Source organism: Rattus rattus, chromosome 7 (assembly GCF_011064425.1).
Source record: "Rattus rattus isolate New Zealand chromosome 7, Rrattus_CSIRO_v1, whole genome shotgun sequence".
Classification (NCBI taxonomy): domain Eukaryota; kingdom Metazoa; phylum Chordata; class Mammalia; order Rodentia; family Muridae; genus Rattus; species Rattus rattus.
The window spans coordinates 48,933,720-48,941,172 of record NC_046160.1 but is presented as its reverse complement, the minus strand read 5'-3'; the positions used below and the strand labels follow the sequence as shown (position 1 = coordinate 48,941,172).

The following is a 7,453-nucleotide window of genomic DNA, read 5'->3' as shown; positions in this document are numbered from 1 at the left end:
TGTGATAAACTCCATGAATGCAAATCCTTCACTCAAGGCAGAACCCATAGCAAACAACCATGCTGGTGGCATATTGTACCTATAGCATGCCAGAGACAACCAGAGTAATCAGAACTGGCTTTTACAGTTAGAACCAGTGTTCCTCACACTTTGAACCTTACATTCTGGCTCTTATAAATTTATTTTACTATCTCTTGGTGGTTTGGGTGCACTCTGGCAAGTTCTGACAACTGTGGGTTCTTGTCTAATTTATTTGCCTCTTGAGTACTCTTGGCCAGGGGCTGACATCTGCTTGCTCTTAGCACTATTGTTTCCTTCTGAGACTGCCAATCTCATCAGTTTAAATATGGCATCTAAAATATTCTTTCAATATGACAACCCAATTATAGCTAGTGATCAAAAGCAACATGCCAAGCTAAGTTGGGTAAAACTCATACTTGAGAATAAGAAAGCAAGTCAAAGTGGAATATGTATTTGAGCTCTTGTCCTTTCTCCCAGTATTGATTACCATTCTTCTCACTGAAGTAAACTCCTCACAAAAATCAGCTTAGTCATATTGTCTGATCTAAAAAAAGAAATGTATTCTGACTTGGAGAAGGAAGGCCCTGACAAACACTGGTTCCAGGTGCCACCTAGCCCCACCTCCCAGCTGCCTCCAGACGGCAGAGAAGCTGAGCCACAGAGTTTGTGATGGCCCTGTCAGCTCAGCCGCACAGCTGTAACTCCAAGGTATAGATGAATCTGTAATTTCTATGTCTGTTAAGTTTTGCTGTCTCTTTGTATGTATGAATGTACATGGCCACTGCATGCCTGATTCTGACTGGCCTTGAATGTGTAAATAAATGCTGTTTCTTTCCACCTGCCTGGGCTCAGAATTTACCTCTGGGCTTTCTGGTCACCAGATCTAATATAGTAGGGATTGAAATGTTACTTGGGTATGAATAATATTAAAGTCATCTTATGCTATTCTACTTTATTGCTGGCTCTGGAATTGGGTTATGGTTTACCCTTTTGCAGACCCAGGCATGCTTTCAAAGTCCAGGTTGAAAAACTAAAGAGATTATGGGCTTATCAGTTTTGGATATAGTTAAAATATCTAAGATCTATAACAAAAAGCTTAAAACTAGTTACTTGGGGTTGATGATTAAAAATCTGTGCTTAGATCATCTTAAACCATATGCCGTGATTCTGTTTTGGATATAAACAGTACATGGCTGGTTGCCATCTTGGCTGTGGGATAAAGAACATGGAGCCATCATGGCTTCACTGCAATCTTAACTAAGGGCAGCCATGTAGTTGGCACTGCCAAATTGACTAAGGGCAACCACATGGTTTATGTAAATTCTGTCCTGTCTTCAAAACCAGGTTTATAAAGATAGGATTTAAAACAATACTTGTTTAATGAAATTACTAAAACCGTACCTCGTACAGCATGTACAAGAAAGTACCTTGCTGACAGCCAAACTTTGTAATGCAAAAATTAATATTGATATTCATTTTAGAGACATTAGATTGTTTACACTGGAAGAAAATAATAAAAATTAAAAAATGAGGAGAATGAAAATAAAAAAAAACATTCTAAAACGCTAAAGTACTACTACCAGCAGTAAGTCAGATTACTTATTTTATTTCAATTTTCTTTCATTTTTGAGTCTATAATTTAATTCCAACATTCCCTTTTATTTACTCCCTCCAAAAACTTCCCTATATTCCTCTCACTGTCCCTCAAACTCATGGCCTTTCATTTTTACTAACTGTCCTTGCATGCATATATGTCTGTGTCTATACATGTAGATTCTAAAACATGACCTTTTTAGTCTGTGTGATCTATTTGTATGTCTGTTTTTCTCATTTCAAACTACAGGCCTTTGGTGTTGCCGAAACTGACTTCCTACCCAGAGAAAGAATTCACCCCAGCAGACTGTCAGTGCTTTCCAGACAATATCATCAGTTCAATTTTCTACTTCCTGAATGGAAGGATACATTGGTCGCTACCATATATTTTTGAATTTTCTTAGTACTTTGATTTGAAAACAACAACAAAAAAATTAGTCCTTTTCAAATTGAAAGAAATTCATAAAATGGGTCTCAACTTTCTTCCTGCTTCTGATTTTTTTTTTAGAGGTATACACCTAGGGTTAAATTTTGTCTCCTGGCCCCTGTGAGCTCTTATCACCTGACTTATGTGGCTCTGCCCACTTCCCCTTCTTGAGGGCAAACTTCAAATCTTTTAGAAATTGGATGAAAATAACCAACTGACATAAAATGAAACTCATATTTACAGTAACATGTTAAGACTGAGTCTCCTTAGATGGTAGTCAGTATTTCATTCACAAAAATAAAAAGCATTTTAAGTCTCCCTGCCCCATTTTGAGGGGAAATGAAGCAGTAAGAAAACATTAAACAGTTCTACCAGGTAAGAAAATGTTCCATACAAACAGGAGGCTATGACAAGACAAGCTTGCTAGACTCATAGCTTCACTCCTAAGGTGACGTTTGCAGCTTGCAACTAGAGAGGCAAACAGAATATTTCTTCGTCAAACATGCAAATTTTGACAAGATTTATAGGTTTGTGTTAAAAACTTAGAGGAGGTCCCAAACCCAGGAGTGACAAAAGTCCCATTCATATTATACATATATGTGTATACATACATATATATACATATATATATATATGAATATGTGTGTGTAAGTACTTTTAATTTTTTTATTTTGCTTTTGCTTTTTTGGTATTTTTTTATTTTCTTTTTTTTTTAGGTTTGATTTCTTTTTTAGGAGAGAGAATAAGAACATGAAGTAGGGTGAGTAGGGAGGAACTGGGAGAAAATACAGGAGGGTTAAGAATATGATTAAATATATTATATGAAAAAGTAATAAAAATAATTATGAAAATAGACTTTTATAAAAGGTAGGGCCTAAAAGAAAAGTCCTCATATGTTTGGCCTCCTAGCATCTCGCTCCATTACTCTTAAGCTCTGAAATTATTCTTATACTGTCACATGCCCTTTGGGTCAAGTTTCAACCCTGATTGGCTTGGTATTACAAAACTCAGGCATCCTTACAGTGTTCTGTTTTCTCTGGATCTGTGACACTCGGTTCCCCTACTTAGCTGTCTCTTTGTTCATCTGTCTCTCAACATCTACCCAGATTCAGAACTCTGTCCAGACCTTACCTCTATTTATCTCTCATCCTGACCATCCCTGGTGAGGACTACCCCACCATTCCCTGAGAATATTTGGCACTCTCACTTTTATTCAAGAAAAATATAAGCAAGTGGGTCCATTTTTAGTTGCTGATGAAAATTCTGTTATTTTATTCTCATGCTAAGGTTGGTTTTAAGTCATATGTCCTTACCAAAGATGATTGAAAAGCCAAGAGCGAACAATAGATAGACTGGATCCGTTAGGTTCTTAATGCTTTCAGCCTAGCTCTGTGCAGTCAGTTCCAGCCATGCTCTCCCATGTTAGACGAAATCTCTGCACTACAGTTTATTAGCATCTGTCACTCATTTGTTTCTCTGCTCTCCAAGTCAGCAAGTAACAATGGGATGAGTGGCTATTCCTAGAAACACAATAAAGTCTTCTATTTCATATTGTGAACTTCAGCTTGGCCTTCAACTTGTCGTCCAGTCTAGCCTGGAATCACACTCACCATATTTTCAGCTTGACCCCAGAGAGCTGGAGGTGTAAGCATGCGCCGCCCCCCTACCTGGCCACCATATGAGATACTTCTCTGATTTTACTGCATCTCACTTTTTATACACTCTGGTTTTGTGTGAATCTCAAGGGAAGAGTCTAACAGTTATTGCTCTTTGTTTTCCATGGCACCCGGGGTTCCTATAATCTGTCAGCATGTCAACAGATAGAAATCACCATCACAGATGACAACAGAGGTAAGGATTAGGAAGGAAGTCATCTCAGGTGCAGCAGAAGGATCCAGAGGTTTGACAGTATACTAGGAGAAGTGTGTTATGTAGAAAATACTAATCTAACCTTGGATAGTAATAGAGAACTCACCTTATGAGCTATTGCGAGATAGAGCCATTTTTAAGCATGGAACATAAGACTTAGTTTATTTGCAATAAACCTGCTATTTAAATCTTTACTAACAAATACATAGCAAAGACATTTGGTTTTTCTAGGCTTTCTCTGCTGGTTAGTTTTATGTCAACTTGACACTAACTAGAGGCCTATCTATGAAGAGGAAATCTTAATTGAGAAAATGCCTCCAAAAGATTGGCCCATAGGCAAGTCTGTTGTTCATTTTCTTTGACTGGTAATTGAGGTAGGCAGACCGAAGCCCACTGTGGGTGAGCAATTCCTGGGAAGGTATTCATAGGTGTTATAAGAAAACCAGCAGAGCAAGCATGCAAAGCAAGCTAATAAGTAGCACTCCTCTACGGTCTCTGTCTCCTTCTGCTGCCAGGTTCTTGCCCTGTTTGAATTCCTGCCCTAACTTTCCTCAATGACAAACTGTGACGTGGAATTCTAAACTAAAATAAACCCATTCCTCCCTTTTGGTCACAGTGTTTTATCGCAACAATAGAAACTCCAACCAACTCTGTTCCTCCTGTTCTGGAGACAGTCACATCTTCTCATGCAGTGCCAGCTTTGTCCCATACACAAGATGGTGAAGGTTGGTGTGAACAGATTTGGCCGTATTGGGTGCCTGGTTACCAGGGCTGCCTTCTCTGCATCTGGCAAAGTAGAGATTGTTGCCAACATGACTCCTTCATTGACCTCAACTACATGGTCTACATGTTCCAGTATGACTCTACCCATGGCAAATTCAATGGCACAGTCAAGGCTGAGAATGGGAAGCTTTTCATCAACAGGAGGCCCATCACCATCTTCCAGGAGTGAGATCCCGCTTATATCAAATGGGGTGATGTTGGTGCTGAGTATGTCGTGGAATCTACTGGTGTCTACACCACCATGGAGAAGGCTGGGTCTCACTTGAAGGGTGGGGCCAAAAGGGTCATCATCTCTGCCCCTTTGGCCGATGTCCCCATGTTTGCCATGGGTGTGAACCAAAAGAAATATGACAACTCGCTCAAGATTATCACCAATGCATTCTGCAGCACCAACTGCTTAGCCCCTCTGGCCAAGGTCATCCATGACAACTTTGGCATTGAGGAAGGGCTCAGGACCACAGTCCATACCATCACTGCCACTCAGAAAACTCTGGATAGCCCCTCTGGAAAGCTGTGGTGTGATTGTCATGGTGCACCCCAGAACATCATCTCTGATCCACTGGTACTGCCAAAGCTGTAGGCAAGGTCATCCCAGAGCTGAATAGGAAGCTCACTGGCATGGCCTTCCATTCCAGTTCCTTGTTCCTACTCCCAATGTATCCATTGTGGATCTGACATGCCGCCTGGAGAAACCTGCCAAATATGAGGACATCAAGAAGGTGGTGAAGCAGGCATCTGAGAGCCCACTAAACGGCATCCTGGGCTACACTGAGGTTGTCTCCTGCAACTCTAACAGCAACTCCCACTCTCTTCCACCTTTGATGCTGGGGCTGGCATTGCTCTCAATGACAACTTTGTAAAGCTCATTTCCTGGTATGACAATGAATATGGTTACAGCAACAGGACCTCATGGCCTATATGTCCTCCGAGGAGTAAGAAACCCTGGACCACCCACCATAACTCAGCAAGGATACTGAGACCAAGAGAGAGGCCCTCAGTGGCTGAGCAGTCCCCATCCCACCTCAGCCCCAACTCCCTCACAATTTTCATCCCAGCCATCCATAATAACAGGAGCGGCCTAGGGAGCCCTCCATACTCTCTTGAATACCAACAATAAAGTTCGCTACATCCACAAAAAGAAGGAAAAAAAAAGAAACTCCAATCAAGATACCCCTGTTGCTACACAACATTTAAACGTCAACATATGATAATTATAAACCTCAACTTTAACTGTTCTGAAATTAATTGAATTCAGAATATGATCCTAGTGTACATCCACTATAGAAAACAACCCAAGACACTGAAATTGCTGAAATTCTATGTGTAGTTCTTGAGAACAGTTTTGGTAGTTTAGAGTGCCACGTTATACTTATAACCTGTAAAAAAATAACTAAGTAGGGAGCTTTAGGATAATACAAGTGGAAGTAAATGTGAATTATTTGACTCCACGCGCCCTCTTCCCAAAGACAGTACACATGTGTTTGGCAAATGTACCAGACACAAAATCTTGAACTCAAGCATAATGCAATACCATATGTATATAATTTATTATAAAATGGTTACAGATGCATTGGTCAAGCTCTGAAGTTGATTCTATCATATATACAGAAGCCATGGAGGAACAGCATCATATATAGACATGTAGTTAAGAACATGATATGCAGTAAAACCTTTTGATCTTCCAGCCCTTGCTTTTTTTTAGAATGTGAGAAACTTACTTATCACATGTAGACCTGGAGATCATACTAATAACTAATTCAAAGAGAAAGGCAAAGTTTAAAAGACCAGGTTGGAATAATACCTAGCACATTGTTACTGATGATGATTTATTTCACAAAAAGAAACATTAGTTACCACGCAAACAACTGAGAATAAAAAACCAATTTGTTAAGATTACTCTCATTACTAAGGATACTATGATTTGGTTTGATATTCTGTGCCAGGCACTGGGCAAGAGGCTCAAGTTGAGTAATCCTTCTGAGTTCATAATGACACTGTATATGACTACGTTTGATGCTATTGCGTAAAAAGGAAATTAAGACTCAGAGAAGATGAAAATCTGCTTAAGCTCACAAGGGATATCAGGTCGATTGGCTATGTCCGACTCCTGAGTCAGTCTTCCATTCTGCCTTATGCTTCAGCTGCGTTTCCTTTAACAGGGTATTGATAAGTTGCGTGGGCTGGCCCCACCTTTGGAACACAGAGCCATCAATGTTCCTCCAGAGTTGTGATTTCCCTGCTTTACCTTCTGGGTATTGGAATTACAGGCATGTGCTACTGAGCCTACCAAACCAGTACCCTTTGCGCATTATTCTATACTAAAGCTCAAATTCTGATGGAAGAAAATACTGAGGAAATGAGCCTTTTACTTATCTGTAATCTGTAGTCTTGTTTAATTTTTACTGGTCTGTGTATATTCTGAAATTGAATCCGATTTCCTAATATAGAAAAGCACATGGAAAAAAAAAGTAAAGGTTATGAAGTTCAACAATGTGGTTTGAATGTGAAATATCCCCCATCAATTGAGATATTTGAATACTTAATCCCTAGATGGTGGTGTTATTTTGGAAGGATATAGAACATTTAAGAAGTCTATAGCCTCAGAAGAGAAAGTGGATTACTGAGGATTGACCTTGAAGTTTTAGACTTTGGCCTCACCTCCTTCTCTCTCACACATTGCTTTTTGATTGTGGATACGACAGGACCAAATGCCGTCTTGCTCCCATTTCCATCCCTTTCACACCATGACAGAATGAATTC

The 7,453-nt window shown here is 39.7% G+C and overlaps 1 pseudogene; it reads left to right on the top strand.

Moving 5' to 3' along the window:
- The first annotated feature begins 4,626 nt into the window (after nt 1-4,626).
- LOC116906054 lies at nt 4,627-6,860 on the top strand (annotated as a pseudogene).
- Nucleotides 6,861-7,453: the final 593 nt, after the last annotated feature.